At 43.9% G+C, this 17,591-nt stretch overlaps 1 protein-coding gene and 1 long non-coding RNA gene across 2 annotated transcripts in view; both read left to right on the forward strand.

Moving 5' to 3' along the window:
- Positions 1–17,591, forward strand: part of tok (tolkin) — an 897,857-nt gene that overhangs the window by 94,951 nt on the left and 785,315 nt on the right. The window lies entirely within an intron of this gene.
- Positions 7,465–13,672, forward strand: LOC139051278 (uncharacterized). Its single transcript, XR_011509307.1, has 3 exons — positions 7,465–7,865; positions 8,982–9,074; positions 13,485–13,672. It is a non-coding gene; the product is annotated as an uncharacterized lncRNA (long non-coding RNA).

Consider the following 17,591-nt stretch of genomic DNA (forward strand, 5'->3'; position numbering starts at 1 on the left):
GGCAAAAATCTAAAATTTTCAAATAACGATACTATCAAGTTCACAACTCTGTAACTCTAAAACGAAAAACGATAATACAATTCTTTCAATGGCATCTAATAGTACTACCAAAGCGGACAAAATTGATATGCTATACATAAATCTCAAAAAAAGTTCATAACATGGAAATACAGCTTTGCAGAACCTTTGTAATCAACGTAACAAATTCACGTAAGATATAAAATGACATATCGAATTTGTCCGCTTTCAATGGTCTAATGGCTGTCGTTAACATAACTGCGATATCTAATTTTGATACAGAGTTATGAATTTGTAAAATTCGTTCTTCTATTTTTTTCGAACTTCCGAATTTTTAAAAAAAAATTTAACAAAATTCAGGACCTAAATCGAAATTACGCTTCCAACAGTCACTAGAATTTACCTTGCTCTCTCAAATGCAACAAATTTCATTAAAATATGTTCAGGGGTTATGTCGGAAAAACGTTTTTGCGTTTCACCTGTATTTGAATAGGCCGCGTCGGAGTTGGGCCCGAGCTAAAGCTTCCTCTTAAGCCTGCAGTGAAGCCCCGCCCACGTCCTCATAACCGTCAGGCACTTTTCCTCCGAGGGGCTGCAAATCATTCGTACTTCAAACTTTGACTGTTACCCAAATAAGACGGTAACCACAAAAATAAAATTATTAGCGCATAATTTTATAAGCTTTCCCTTGACTATTACAGTTCATTAAAGAACCCTAATTCTTTATTGAACTGAAATTAAATGCTTGCTTCGCTGCAACTATTTATTGTCAAGTTTCGCTTTAGTTGGCGGTGAAGTTTCGTGAGTAAAACGGGCTCAGCAGTGAAATGAACAGTACCGCAGACTTTTGAAGAGTGAAATGCTCAGACTCCATGCACTTTGTCCATGTCTGTTGCACACTTCATTGCTTCCGCTTATGAAAAGACTCTTCACGAACAGCGGACCCTCCGAAGCTATCAAGTACGACGCCATTTTGGAAAGGCCGCATGACGACGATTTTATTTGCTTCTGTGATTCGCTGGTGGAATAACACAACCTCGCGCTGTCCGTGTGCCTTAGTTGCTAAGTGCTCTTTTTCTTTTTTTTAACTTGTATTCTATTGTGGAAATCTTTATTTTTTCACTTTCGCTTGTTTACTTGTTTTTGGCAGTGTTCGTCCTGCGCGAGTCCATTTGTGCTTCCTTGTTTGCCAAGTAAAGGACAGGTGTATCTCAAAGGCGTACCTCTGAGATACACCTTATTTCATTTCTCTTTGGTGGGTTTAAGCGTCTTTATGGCGGATGGTGGGCGTTATTTATATTTGTACTAGTCAAGGTACCCCAACTCACTTGCATAGAAAGTTACTTTAGATTGCCCACCCCCGAAAAAAAAAATATTGGGTACGTGCCTGGCGTGCACGTATATGCGTACAGGGTGGTTCACTCTTAAAAGGCCCCGCTGTGATGGCTCAGTAACTACGGAGTTCTGTGGCTGAACACGTAGTCGAAGGTTCGATTCCCGGCGGTGGTGGTCGCATTTCGGTGGGGGCGAAAAGCGCAAGCACTCATTTACTTATGTTTAGGTGCACATTAGACAGCCCCAGGTGGTGAAAATTAATCCTGAGCCCTCTATCTTACGTCGTCTCTCTAATTTCAGCGTTTCTTAGGGACGTTAAACTGCATGAATCGATCAATGAAGCCTCTTACAGGGGTGTATATATATATCCATTTAGAATTGTGCCATCGACTGCAGCTGAGATAGGTCAAACATGGCTTGCAGGCTATGTCTTTACGCCTAAACTTCCTACTATAAGCCACTTTTTTTTCTTATAAATGTGACGAAACATTGCATTCGAAATGTAACAGCGTTACAATTTGGAAAACGACAAAAACTGAAGAGCAGACAAAATAAAGGCAAGCGCTCTGAATCAGTATAGCGAAAGCGAGGCGTGTTTTTATTGGTGTGATCTGTGCGCCTCTTGCTCATTCCTTTGTTCGTTTTCATTCTGCGACAAGTATAGACAGTAATGAACCAAAAGATATGATATTTTGTATTTTGGGTCTTTTTGAGCTAAACTGTTCCTTTAGTTGGCAATGGATTATGCCAGAGAGCTAGCCTAGGCAAATAGCCCCTTGGACACTTACTGGCATGTTATGTGCGACGCATAGCCCGCTCACTTCGAATACAACTTGCATATTCCAGGAATATATTCCGAGGAAACCGTATACAAAAGCCAGTAGGTCAAAACATGTACACACATGGTGACAGAAACTTTAATAATAGCTGGAGAGGCCATTCAAGTAAAAGGCTTGGCACGATATTGCTCGTTTAATATATCAAAACAACCCAAGGAAGTAGAGAAGAAAACAAATGCACACACATTCTCTCCCTCACAAACGCGAAAAACGTAGGCAACAGTGAGCACAATGAATTGAACAAGGTGGAAAGTGGAGGCTTTGTGGCACGGTCAAAAGACAAAATGTTATCCACCTTTGTTTCTTTGGCTGCAGCAGTACACACCCTACTTTACATTATCGAAGGAAAAAAACAAAACAGCACTTAAGAGAACCGTAGGTGATGACTTTTTCACTGAAATAACAATACGATATCTTTTTGTCCGCTACTGTGTTTCTTCTTTGAATTAAAGATTTCCAGTTGAAACGGCGCCTGTCCATGTCTGTCAGTTCATGTCGTCGTCCAGAGTTGTGTTGTTTCGTTTTGAATTTTGCAGAACTAACTAGCTCAACCTTTGACGTCACTAATAAACGTTCTAGTTAGATTGGGGCGCTTACCAGTCAAGTGTTTCTTTTAGGAGTGGGTCATGCTATAAAATTCACGGGCGTTTTCAGGGCTATGCGCACAGAACGCGTCGCCACCGCATATGCAGCGCGACATAGGTGTGCTCCGGACTACGCTATATAGCGTTTACGCGAGGCTCCGAACTCGAAACAGGGGCTAACCGTGACTCCGAAAGGTCACGGAGAAGAATAAAAAGAGATAGCAGAGACACCGCGTGTGTTGTTTGGGGGCTGTATTCTCTGCTGCTTACTTGTGGCGATATGCTCTCCTCTCTCTCCCTGTGATCTTTGTTTTCCCCTTTCCCATTCCCCGGTGTAGGGTAGCCAACCGGACGTTATTCTGGTTAACCTCCCTGCCTTCTCCTTATCTCTTTCCCTTCCTTCGTTTGTGCGTGACATAGTGTTCAGCGCGACATCTCGCTAGAGCGAAGGACATCCTGTCAGTGCACTCGGAAACTATACGACGGGCAGACGTTCTGATAAAATATGCGTCATTGCTTTCGTCACGTCCATTTCCGATCGCTTAACCAACCAGTGCGTTTCGACGGCGTTGTCTGCGACTGCGATTGACCGATCATACGACTGCCTTGTTGTCATTGTGTCCTTTAATAGTTACACAACTCCAAGGAAAGCATAGCGAAAACAGTTATTTCTAAACTGAAAATGTAGAAATAACTATGAATGAGGGCTAAATGGGGCGATAAGCTTCGCATTCTATATAAAGCAAGGGGTAATTAAAGCGGGAAAATAGATAACTTGAAAAGAACTTCCGACATGGGCTTTCCTTGTCTGCTGAACCCATGTTGTTGTTACTTAATATCGCGGCCTTCGGTTGCCCCATTTCTTATAGTTCTTTCAATATTTGTGTAATGTGGGAAACAATGTGACTTTCTGTACAGAGCTTCGTACAGCGCATGAAGCGAAGAACGTATATAGCGCCAGAGGAGAATAGTTCGTGAGCCGCGCACGGGCACGACAACAAGTCTTCACGCTCCAAAGCACGCCGGCTCCCACGCTCTATTAGCCCCGAGAATTAGGAGTGGCGCACTCTCGCGAGTGACGTCACGGCCAGGACGCCGCTCGCTCCGGCTCGCTCGGCTGCCGCGCGCGCTCGTTCCCTTCGTGTATGCTTGGGGCATGGGTGGCTCGAGCCGTACGTATTGAAGAATACGTCGGCTTCTTTCAGCTGCCATACCTTAACCACAGTTTCTTTTTCAAAAGCGTGTGAGTCGAGAAACATTGCGGCTTGGATATCGCAAGTTAAGTAGCGTTAAAGGGGTCTACTAGGTTTTGCAATGCATATATGCGCCGTGTCTATCGGTAAATTTTGACTAAAGAAAGAATATCTGCAAATTCAACGCGCGAAGTTGTGTATGATGCTTCGCTAAACATTTAACATTCCTTTAGTATTTAGCTATGAGAGGCATTGCATTTTACGTGGAAGAAAAATTTGGTAATTGGCGTCAACATGTTATCTGATGTTATCTATTACTCTGGTGTGTTGTTCTATTCAAATATGGCCATTCATTAATGCGCAAAAAGATAGTTAGGCGCGCATTTCTTATGAAAAAGTTTGCTGCTACTTTCATCCCCCACAGTAAAATAATTTACACCCTTGATGGTGAGAACTGCGAATCATAACACCCTTGAAGGGTGTTTTCATTCAAGAAACATCCCATCATCATGACTTTTTGCGAAGCATAGGGCAGTTCTAGATGCCATAACACCCTTTTACCCACCGAAAGGGTGCACTGACTATGAATATTGGGGGTGGGTGCAAGGGTGTTTTTGTTTGTTTTTATCACATTCACAAACATACAATTGCACGAAGAGACGGCGTGTCCCACGGCACTAAAAACCAGTGGCTGATCCAGAAATGGGCCCTGCCTTACCCCAAGCCCTCCCCCCCCCGAGACATGTCGGGCTTTCAAAGCCGACAAAACTCCTGAAGAGAGTCCCCCTCCGTTTCACTGTCTGTTTTGATAAGCCATTTTAAATATGTCCTGGGAAAAACCTGTTGCTGAAGCACTACTATCTATTATGTCACAGTGTTCTAGGTGGCACACAGTTCCTAAATGTCGTCACGCACAAATTCCGCGGAATCCAAAAACGCGCACCTACTTTTTGTAGTATTGAATACATAACTAAAAGAAAAATGTTCAAAATGTTTTCAGCAAGGCAGAACTAGTGCAGCTCTTGCTTTTGGGACGCCAGGCATCTAGCAAAATGAATAGGCCACGTGACAGCATGCAGCTGGACGCGCCACAATTGCTCTAAAGCAGTGCGGCCATCTAGGTTTCTTTCAAGCATGACAAAACGGGCAGAAAAGGGTGCGACGAACCATACGCGGACAAAAGATACGCCGATTCGAGAAGCTTTGACCCCACCTGACCTTCTTTCGCCGAATCAATAACCCCAATTCGTTCTGCTTCTCTCAAGTTTATAAACAAGGTAGGTTCGTTGGCAAACTTGAGCCTTCTCACCCACCACAATGCTTTGCTCAAGCAGCATCTGCAGAAAGAGCCGTGCAAAACGCTCATGGCTTCGCGTCGGCGTCAATTTACGAAGCTGGCTGTACAAAAAGAAACTATTAAGTTTGTAGTTGTATAGTAAAGGAACGTTCTACTGGCTTACAAACAGCTGCCTGAACGGAGTGCTCAAAAAGAAAGGGAGAATAATCTAAGAAAGTATAGAGACCCAACGTACAACTTGCGATGCATAAAGTATTTACAACACCGACTAACAACGGTATTTACTGAAATATCTCCCCTCCCAAATTGGAGACAGTATTATTGCATGCATGAATAGGATAACAAGCCAATCATTGTAGATATAACGAGATTCCAGAAATTGGCGGGGCATTTGCAGACCCATCTTTGTTCACGGAACAGTGGTGAGGCATTTTTCAAGTGTGCGCGCTACTGCCCACCTGCCAAGTACGTTCGCGATGTCTTGGCATATGTAGACCTGCGCGAGACTCGCCCGTCTCCCCTCGCGAGACGGGTAGGACAGGTGCACATGCTGAATACGGGAAAGAAATACTTTGCAGAATGAAATTGAATTTTGTCAAAACACCAGAGCTCTGGATTGCAGGTTACAGCGTGCACAGGGGGGCTCTGCCAGATTTTAAAGCGAAGCTTTCTATGCCTCCTCCCTCACTTTTTCCAATTCTGCTGCTGCTGCTGTCACTGGCTTGCCAGCCGCGTCGGTGGGTGGTTTGAGAGCGTGCATAATGAACGTGAGAGGGACGCGGGGAAGGCGTGTGCGAGTCCTTTTAGCGAGAACTTCGTGGGCATCGCTACAATACTCTTTGGACCTCTTTGGCCGTCACAATGCCCACTGAAACACCCTGGCCATCGACACAATGCCCTCTGGAAGACTAATTACGCGTTAGCCCCCTTCTGCCCACCCCCACCCACCGCAAAAGTAGTGCAGAAGGTGCAGCACTTACTTTTTTGTACTCACATGCAACAGCGCAGAGGAGAGACAGTATGGTACTAAGGGGAGACAAGAGAATACTTAAAGCCAACACCCAGACGAAATGTCATCACAGTTCCCACACTTTGCCAGGAAATTGTTGTTGTCATTCAATAGCCTTTACCACAGCTGCACCATCGCCGAGCAAAGGGGTTCGGCGATGGTATAGGCACAGCTATTGAATGGGAACAATACTAAATTGCTCTGCTCGTGGTAGTTTGAGGGCGAGCGTAGTTGGGTCGAAAATGACTTGTCTACCGCATGCACAAAATACCTCGATTTTGAATATATCTTCCTCATTACCCGTCAAACTGCTATTATAAGCAACTGCAGTAAGACAAAGACCGACATCAGATTATGACAACGACAACTCACGGTGCTGTCCACCAGAGGGGAATCGTTGTTATATTTGTTCTTTCTTTTGAGCGGTCATAGGCCCCACTCGCTCACCCGCTCATAAAAACAAAGAAAAAAAACCCCGAGATCTGGATTCGCTTCGGTTGCACTTTCACGACAGCAGGCAAAGAAAGACTTTTCGTACTTGGAAACTTAAGGTTTTCGTGTAATTCTGCACATGTGAAATTTCGTGGTGTCGCCTATACGTTTAGAAAGCTATTATGCAAGTACTTTTATATCTGCCGTTAATCCAAGCTATTTAAAATTTGAGTGAGCACTCCAGTTCAGAAATATGAGCATTGTGAACTTCTTGAAAATGCCAATTAAAGCTTTTTTTCTCTCTCTGTTTCTCTGTGCATAAAAGAAAAGACAGACTCGCAAGTACCTCTGTATCTTATACAATCAGGAAGGGCCACGTCTCTTTACAAATGAACGTCCAAGCAAACAAACAAAAAAGAAAGCATCGACAAATAAATTCACTTACACGCAGTTACCAGCCCACCTTTGCCCCATTTGATTTGATATCAGCCCATGTTTCTGGAAATAAATTTCCAGTGAAACTACCCGTAAACACAGAAAATGGCTTAGAGGTAGCGTAAAATAAATAGCTTTGAAAGTAATACCATGGTAATACACACACATAGTTTAAAAGAATATTTGTTTTTATGCCTTGAAAACGAAACCGAAATTGAAATAACTTCCCCCGACGGGTGTCGCCGCTATCGCCGCTACGTCATTTTCTGCGTCTCGCGGCGGGCCGCCGGGAGCACATGTGTGTGTTCTCCGTGACATTCTTGAAGTTGTGAGTAATTAGATTGTTTTTTGCTTCGTTTAGGTTGTACCACCTCGTTGTTTTCGTGTACTTTTGTGCTCATCGACGCGAAGTGAGCGTCCGGAGTGAAGGCGACGTGATTATGCGTGAGAAAGAAGGGCACCAGCGGCCTACGACATCGATGTTTCTTTGTGACAGTGTGTTTACTACGCCTACGACGGCCGTCATTCGTGGCGAAGGAGAAAACATCTTCCATTCGGCCTGAACAGTGATGAAGTGGACATTTTGTTTTTCGGCGGAATGCATCGTCAACATGGTCCATCCACTACGTAAACGAAACGGCGTGCCCAGAGTACAGATCGTGACAGCGCTCAGCCTTCAAACCGAGGGCCTTTTGCAAGGCGCATGAACTGCTCATATAAAAGGTATGTACGTAGCCACGTTCAGCGTCGCGTTTTTTATGGTGCGTCATTGTGGTAGTAATTTTCGCGTAACTTATTTAAAGGACAGCGCAAGGTGTGTTGGATGCGAGTGTAGTATATGTACTCCAGGCGTAGCCTATGGGCACCGAATGTGAAAAAGAAAAAAAAATGAATGTTTCATTGTTCACGTGTCCTCAACTAGAGTTGTAGAGAATTAAGTACTGCTACGCGTCAGTATTCGGCGCAGGCAGGGAAATAATACTTTGGTTTGACTAATTGGTTCTTTCTGTTACCAAAGATGGGCGCAGACTTATACCGGTGTCACACGGCCACTTTCGAGCACGATTGAGCGCGTTCTGGATCGAAATTTTCGACCGCGATTGGCTGCCGTCCACCGATGGTGCAACGAGGCCAAACGCCTCCAGAAATTCGATTCCAGTCAGGATCGATCGCGGCCAAAAGTGTGCAGTGTGACAACCGTATTAAATGTCGCTTGTGTACTTTCACTCCATTGTTATTATTTATTTATTTTTTTGTCGGAGGTCCCGTGGTAGGTAATGGCGCAGGCAGCTTGCAATGCTTGTGGTTTCATGACTAGAACTAATGCAAAACAAAAGAACCACGACCGTCCCGGCTATGTACTTATCAATCGCTTTAAGTTGTGCTCGTTTGTTATAGAAGCTGTCGTGCTGTTGCGGATGAATGCGTGGTTGCGCTATTTGTTTATAAATTTATCTTTTTGTATAAATAAGCACACCGAGCCTAATCAATTTTTTCTCGTCCTTGTACTCGTTTCTTGGTTTCACGCAGGCGTGCTTATTATTACTACTATTTGTTTTCTTGTTGTGTGACTGAACCCTGCCTAAGGCGTCCTGTCAGTTGTCAACAGTATTTCTGAAATGAATTGCACTTAGCGTCCTACGGTTATTGTACGCTTCACTACCTTATTTTAATGTCTAGTTATAAAGTGTATGGTTATTGTAACTATTCTTGGCCTTTATATATGTATTTATTAAGCTGGTAAATGCTTAATTGTATTTGCAGTTTTGAGAGGTTCTTTTATTGAGTCGTCAATCTCGAATGGTATTAATGGTGGGTTGTTTTCTTATGCCCATGCAGTTGCAGTCAGCATGAAGCAATTGCATGGGAACCGACTGGCTGTCTTGGGCCTACACGTTGCTGAAAAGACAGTGAAGACGTCTGACCAGACAGGTATACTTTTTTCATCACAATTGGCCTACATATTTTTTTCACCGGAGGATGAAGACCTCCCCCAGTGAGCTCCAATTACCCGTCTTGCGCTAGCTGATTCGAAGAGAAGCCTGCAAAATTTTTTGACTTCATCGTAGTCTACTTCTCTACCGTCCTTGACTACCCTTCTCTTCTCTTGGCATCCATTCTGTAACTCGAATGTGCCACCGGTTATCTGCCCTATGCATTACATGGTTGAAGAAGGCACTTGGGCTAGTTGGTGGTCATTGCAGACTTGAGACATCAATAACTAGCGTGAAAAAGACAACATCAAGAAGCACATAAGAAAGAAGTCTAGACTTCAACTGAAATTTTTGCTACACAGAAACATGGAATGCACAGAATGTCGACGGACAGAAACAACACAGGAGCTATCGGAACAAATTTATGAACAGGTTAATTTCACTTACGAACATTCTTGGTAAGAGCCAGAGACAGGTGCTTACACACCTATTCCCCACTTTTTTTGATGCAAAGTGGTTCGTATATTTCCCTATGTACCTGCTTCTGGAGCTGCCTGAGCACACGATTGCTTTGAAACGGCTCGGTGCATGAGCACATATGGCGATGATTGGCCATGTGGCCACCAGCCACCAAGGCACTCAAAGCTGCCCTATGTGTCCTCAAGCCAAACAGGTCGGTGTTTAAACGACCGCTTGGGGGAACAAAGATAGGGCAGCTGTCATGGCTGGTGGCCATCTGGCCAATCATTGCTGTAAGTGCTCATGCACTGAGCAGTTTCAAAGCACTCATCTGCCCACGCGGCTCCAGAGGCAGGTCGACATGAAAATATTCGAAGCACTTTGCATCGAAAAGCGGGTGATAAGTGTGTAAGCACCCCTTCCCTTGCTCTCGCCAAAAAAGAGTGTTCGTATCTCGAAATGAACCTGCCCATCGATTGGCTCCAATACCTTCTGTGTCAGGCAGGGAAAAGGAAAGATAAATGTTGCTTCCATGCGTTGAGGTCGCATCCCCTGAATCCTATGTTTCTGTGTAGCCAAAATTTCAGTTGAAGCCTAGAGTTCTGTCCTGTGTGCTTCTAGCTGTCGTCCGTTGTCTTTTTCGCGCTAGTTAATGATGTCTCACGTCTGCACTACATGGCCTGACCAGCTCCCTTTTTTTACTCTCTATGTCAGCTAGGATATCAGCTCCTTCATCTACTTTCTGAACCACGCTGCTGTCTTCCTGTTTCTGCTGCCATCAAGATAGGAGTGGACATGACAAATGAAACTGAATGTCATTTAGACAGAGCAGCAGTGAGGCTTCCTGTGCTTTACCTTTTGCTGTTGTACATAATAGTTGAAATTGCACCAACACATCTTTTCCACCTTGTGATTTTCCCATAGCTGTGGCAAATAAATATATAGGCTTTAAGAAACTAGAAATGCAGTTTGCCTAAGAAAGAGAATACTCTTGCACCTAAAGGTAATGTGTATGATGCTCTGACTCCTTTGATGCATGTGCCTTGAGAGGTGTTGACGTTGTTCTTCATTTCTTTCTCAGTAAGCTTTACTTGATGGGTCTGACTTTGTATAAAGAAATAAGTTCTAAAGAAACCATGATACCTAACAGGCAGAATTGTCGAGGTTGAAAGTCAAGTTTTCTTTCATAACATATTTTTTTCAGGCTGTACTAGTTGATCCATGATGTTCGACAGACAGCGCAGACTTGTACAAGGGACGTCAAAAGTGGCGAGAAATGGAACAAATGCTATCGCCTCTTTCTCCATCCTTTGTCGAGTTCACATTGTCTAACGTCATCGACCAATACCAACTAGCCCGTTTGCGTACCTGTACTAGTTGAGCCATTTATACTATGGTACTCTAAACCAAATGTGATAAATTCAAAATTGGTGCCTTTTCTGTCTTTGTACAAATACCTGTTTCATAAAATAGTTTAAAGTGTTATGGTTGATGTCATGTTTCGACACCACCATAACCTCATAAAATATCTTCATGGATGCAAAAGGTGCCTCTTGTGCAAGTTCCGTTCTAGCCTGACACGGAAAACAAACCTGGCAGAAGGTAGAGCACATGCTCTTTTGTAAACAAAACGCATGATTGCATTTTCTTGGCAGTTATGGCAATGTTTCCTGATGTTTATCTGCATGAACATTAATTATCTCAGCTGCTAAAGACACGTCACTAGACACTGTGAGCAGAAAAAAGTGATTGTGCAGTACTGTTGAAGTCATGCAACATTATGTTTAAGCAAACTGGCAGGGATGCTAGCTGTTAAAAAGAAAAAGCTGACTTCTGGAAAAATTTGCACTCCTAAATGTGGAATTGAAATTCACTTTGCTTATAAGCTACAAAAGATTTCCAGGATGATCAGACTAGTTACACTGGCCATTTGCTGATTCAATAAGGTTCACTGAAGCTTGTTTTTAAATTAACACTGTTTTTATGCAGGGTGATGATTTTCAGTCTTGGGGAATTTTTAAATTTAGTCCTGTTGCGTATAGCATAATTCTAGTCCATGAGCAGGAATATTCAAACACGCAGATATATCTAGCACTAGAAATCGAAACATATTAAACTAATTAAAAAAATTATTATCTTTCGAATGAATTACATTATAGCTAATATAACCGAAAAGAAAGGGGCTTAACCAAGAAACCCGATGTTTATTAATCATATCCTAAGAAGCCAGCAAACACTGACACCAAGGACAAGTTAGGGTAAATTACTTGTGATTAACAAATGAAATAAAGAAATGATAAATTAATGGAAATGAAAGTGGATGAAAAAACAGCTTGCTGCAGGTGGGGAACGAACCCACGTCTTTGCATTACGCGTTAGATGCTTTACCAATTGAGCTACTGCGGGCGCCGTTTCCCCATCACTTTCTTGGGTATTTATGCTTCCTAGTAGAACGCTGGGAGTGTTTGCCAGCGCCACCACATATCTGGGGCACATATTGTAATTTACGAATCATAGCCAGTGAGATTACAAGGTGTATCTACTTGGAATTGATTTCCAGAATGGCGTCAGTTTGGAGATATGCACCATCAAACTTGCCGGAAAAGTGCACTGTTGTTCCACTTACTTTTTTAACAAAATGTACTTTTATGCACTGAGGCACAAAAGTGGGTTGTGCACTGATGCACAACCCACTACTTTACCAGTAGTACTGAAAACATTTTGGCTCTTTATCATTAATGCACTGATGTTTAAGCTATAGAATGTCACTTGCCCCATCTTCCTATCTCTTCACGTTCCAAAGTAATCGAGCAATGCATGGCATCCAGTGGTTGGTTCTGCGCCCTTCAACATTCATTGCCATCTGAAAGCAGTTTACGGGGATGCCTGTGTTGAAATCAGCACTGTGCGTAGGTGGGCAAGTACTGAGAAACATCAAAATCCAACCCCATCAAATGTCCAGGATCAGCACCGAACTGGACAGCCCACAATGGCTTCTTATGAGGATCATCAACATCAGGCAGACGAGTTGAATCGGGTCAATCGTAGGATCAAGCAACACCAGATTGCAGCAACACTCGCTATTTCCATTGGTTCAGTGAACCACATAATTAAAAACCTCCTGGGTTACAAGAATTGAACTTGTTGGCTATGCTTCCACTTTTTCATGTCAGTCGTCAGTTACCGTGACACCAAACAAGCGCAAGTCTTCTTGTAACGCAGGTCTTTAATGATGTGGTTCACTGAGGCAATGGAAATGGCGAGTGTTGCAATCTGGTGTTGCTTGAACCTGCGATTGCACCGAGTCAACTCATCTGCTGATGTTCATGACCCTCATCAGAAGCCATTGTGGGCCATCCATTTCGGTGCTGATCCGGGAGATTTGATGTGGTAGTATTTTGGTCTTTCACAGTCCTTGCCCACCTCTGCACAGTGCTGACGTCAACACAGGCATTCCTGTAAACTGCAGTCAAATGGCCATGAATGTTGATATGCGCACAACCTTCCACAGTCAGAAATTCAATTACAGCCGGTTGTTTCAACTGGACGTCACCACTGGATGCCATGAATTGCTCGATTACTCTGGAACAAGAAGAGATAGGAAGGCGAGGCAAGTGACATTCGATAGCTTAAGCATAAGTGCATCAATGATAAAAAGTTCAAAATGTTTGCTGTAATATTGGCAAAGTAGTGGGCTTGGAGGCAATAATTTCTGAATTGCTCTCATATAGTTGTGTAGCCTGTCTCTCCTACATTCATGATGTGGCAGATTAAATGCCTTATTCTTTCGAAATAACGATTTCCTGGAAGTAAGCACTATCTGTGCTGGTTTTGTTTAACCTGCTCTTCATGTGATCTTGAAATATTAAAGTGAATGATGCAGGGAAGCGCTGCTAGTCATGTTTCGTGTACTTTTCCTGACATTAAATTGCAACAAATCATTTTGCAGGTAGAAAAGAAGCAGATGGCTACAGTGATCAATGAAGAAATGGCTTCATCTATGATGGCTCGCCTTAGGACATTGGAATGGAGCTACAAAAAGGCATCATCATCCTCGCCTGTGCCCTGGAACTTTGGTTTGAATGAGGCTGTTCTTCAATGTAGAACGGCCGCAAGACTTGTCACCACAAGGCATAGTGCAAGCTCAAAATATTGTACAGGAGGCTAGAATAAATGACCCTCCATGCAGTCACTCTGTATCTGTGATAAATGGGACCCTTTCATGCAGAACACTCACAAGTGATAATGTGTTTTCTCTCAAAGTTGCTATGCAGTGCGTTTGTAAACACATTACCTATTGTATGCACACCATACATAACATTTCTGTGTGCTAGCCTAACTGTAGACTTGGAAACAAACAATGAAGTGCATATGTACCCGCTTCCACATGCCGTACTTCAAGGGCTATTATATTGCTCATTACACCCGATAGGTGAAGGGGTAATATATTCCTTATCACACCCTTACACCCCATGGGTCGAAGGGTAATATGTTGTTCAAAACACCCTCAGGGGATAGGGTGTTATTGGAATATAGAATAACCATCATAAGGGTGTAATTCCCTATAAAACCCAGCTTTTTCAAGGGTGCTAGGGGGTTAGTTATAGACACCGAAAAAAACCCTTAGGGGTGTAAATTATTTTACAGTGCCCTCTGAAACAGGCCTCCAAAAAAACGAATTGCTCATGGCTGCTAACACGACGGCGCGTCATGTAGAGTATTTACATAGTTAATTCACAAACACCATAGTAGCAATCACCTGAGAGAAAAGTTTCGTTGTTAAGATCGAGAGCCACTCAATTGAAAGTGATGAAATGTTTCATAGTGGCCCTCAGTAGCCTTTATCGACAATATGGCACACCCCTGACCACGTAACGGTAGCAATCGACTGTCCGTATGGCGAGGCACGCTATGTTCGCGAAACCCATCAGTTCACTACAACTTCGAATTAAAACCATAAACATGTTTTTTACAGCGCCAACTGGAATGGCTAAAGTATTCTCGAGCTACTACATCGCAGCTTAGATTTCCTGTATACAAAAGGAAAATTCAAGCACCTTCTGTCTCACCATGTCTCGATCCAGCGTTATTCAATTATACAAACTGATAACTATTCGCTTCGTCGGTACATAAAAGAGAACCTTGCAGACAAATTAAGTTTGCTCCAATCCAATCGCAAACATTAATAAAGAAAGCACCACAAGCCTTGCATATACTTTCACTTGATTTCTGACCCTCCACCGGGGGAATTTCGATATCTTCAATATGTCCCATACTACTAATCATTGACGCTTCGACTTCTTTCTGGCTGCAGCGATGCGGTCCAGCAGGCATACTTCACTAAAAAAATTGGGCCGAGCAGCCTGTGTCAGTTCGCCAAACAGATTCGTCATGTATATTCCTCAAGCAGCAAGCACCAGTAAATTTCTCAAGTGAGTTTGATTTGATTTCATAATTTCCATTTACACACACACATGTACAGAGGAGTGGTAAGTGGAGGTGGATGAGGGAAAAAAGTCGCACAGACGCGGCTTGAGGTAACCTCACCCACTTAGGTACAATATGGCTGCATGGGGTAACACATCAAGCGCCATATAAATTACATTTATATAGTGGCCATAAAACATTGCAGTTATACAATATATGAAAGAACAGTGAAATATTTCCCACAATAACAATGCAAAACACACTGCGGCATTGAAATAAATAAATGATATACACTAGGTAACATAGACAAAAAAAGAGGAACATAACATACATTATTAATCATTAACAAACGCGCTCTAAAGAGGTGAGTTGAACGTGTAGCACGGAAAAGGGAATATATATTGGTACATTCCTATTTGTACTCTGTAAATAGCTGTAAGACTTCATTAACTTTACTTCAAGTTTCCGCCGTTTAAAAAAAATGAACACGTGAAGAACCGCCTAATGGTGACAAGCAGTTAAAGAAGCAAGTGAGGCGTGTAGAATCTAAGCTCCAGTATTAGTTAAGTCCCCGTGCTACTGCCGAGCGTTTCTGTGAGGAAATGCGAAAATTCGATATTATACCATGAACTACTCGTCGTGAGCAAACCTGTTTTAGCGGAATAAAATCAACGTAACCGCTGTAGAAGTCATATATAGCCAGCTTGGTGACATACTTGTTGCACCGCGGCAGGTATGGTATCATAACTGGATTCCTATAGGCTATGCTCTTGCGATTGTCTATCCGCGTATGAAAAACCCGCAATGGGCTGGTCTGCGTAGCTTCGGCTGGCACTGTAGCGTTGCCTTCGAGAGCTGCATTGTTGTCTAGGAAATTAGCTCTTTGAATAAATGTTCGCAAAGGAAGACGTCGTAAAAATATATTTGAGACGACCACCATAAGTATACAAGCAGAGAGAACGAGGGCGAACAAACGAAAACACCGCAGAAAGCGCCTGGACAACGCCCGAACTGTAGCAGACGACAGGCGCGAGTCCGTGCCCTGACGTCACGCGAGCGGCGCTCGCAGCGCCGCTCGTGTTCGTTCTCGGGGCTAATAGAGTGGCAGCGTGCCGTTTACGCACGCGCTGTCTTGAGACAAGCGTCTAGGTAAGTTAAGCTGCAGGTGATCAGTCGCGCTTTTATTGTACTGTATCCCCAATGAAAAGTGCGCATTACGCATCGTGAACAAAGAAGGCTACTTATTAGCGTTAAACAAAGTGACACTGAGTGGAATCATTGCCGCAGTGACAAATGATACACGGAGACAGGATAGAAAATTACTAACCGACGAAGCGGGGTTAAAGCGAGCCTAATTGACGCAGTATTAGAAAGATGCTCCAAAATCGATCAACGCTGCTTCGGGAATTTCCCTTTTGATGCTTCGTTCCTGCACTCAGAAACGTCCTTTCCTCGCTAAATTCATTACTAAGTCTTTCGGTACGCTCAGTTCGGCGACACCCATAGAAGCGCACGTGGAAATTCGATTTGAGCATTAACATAGCGCCGCGGCCTTTCATATCACAAAGCATTCAGCGGATATAATTCCAGGTATAGGGAGGAAGGAGAATCCAAGAGAGAGAGAAAGAGAGTCCGGGGGACCCACTATATGACTGATGTAGCCAAGCACTATATGAGGGATGACGGCAGTAAAGGAAGTCTCAACCAAACAGAGGTGGCAGGTTTGTGTTGCGGTGGGGCCGCTGTCGGCCTATGCCAGCGCGCTCTATTATGGGCTAGAGGCAGGGGGTAGAAGGAGAGAAGAAGCGACATTGGAGCACGATGGGAAGCAAAAAAAAAAAAAAAACAGAAAGTAAAAAGAAAGCAAGAAAGCGAGACCATATGTGTGAGCTGACAACTTAATGGCATTTCTAGATTCACTCGCGTAGTACGTGGTGTCGCGCAAAAAAAAGAAAGAGAATAAAATGTACAAAATTAAAAATAAAAATAGACGGTTCACCTTATTTTCCTAGCTGCTTTCATGTAACGATTGAAAGAAAGGGAATATACAATGAACATAGCCGAAACCGTGAAAGCGCAGCAAATATAGTGAAGCTACCTAATGAGCACGTAGCCGCAGTATGTATATAAACGAGCAGTGCCGACTAACGAGAGAAAAATAGTAAACGAGACAAGTCACCCAGTGATGAAATGACCGGTAAGCATAAACGCACACATGCACAAGCACCCGCTCACCTCCTCCCCCCCTCTCCCCCTCAGAGCGCACGCGCACAAACACAGAACACGCGACGCGCAAGAATTTCGTTTCCGCGTCGACGCCAGTCAAGACGCTGCTCCCGCCGCCGCCTAGTTCCGCGTCCCGCGGCTGCGACGAAGGCGGCGGCGAGCGTTGGCCACCGCGGAGACAAATCGAGCAGCCGACCCGGCACTGCACGCCGCCTCGGCTGCAGCGTTTCGTCACCGGACGCGTCGCCAGCGGCTGACAGATTATTGGGTCCCTTCCCTCGTGTGCGCGCAATTACGCGCCGCGATGCGCCGCCTCCGCCAGCGCTTCCGCTGCTGCCGCTTCTCTACCGTGGTGGCTCTGTTGCTTATCTGGGATTCCCTCACGCCCGCTGTCATTTCTGGC

Source organism: Dermacentor albipictus, unplaced genomic scaffold (assembly GCF_038994185.2).
Source record: "Dermacentor albipictus isolate Rhodes 1998 colony unplaced genomic scaffold, USDA_Dalb.pri_finalv2 scaffold_11, whole genome shotgun sequence".
NCBI lineage: Eukaryota > Metazoa > Arthropoda > Arachnida > Ixodida > Ixodidae > Dermacentor > Dermacentor albipictus.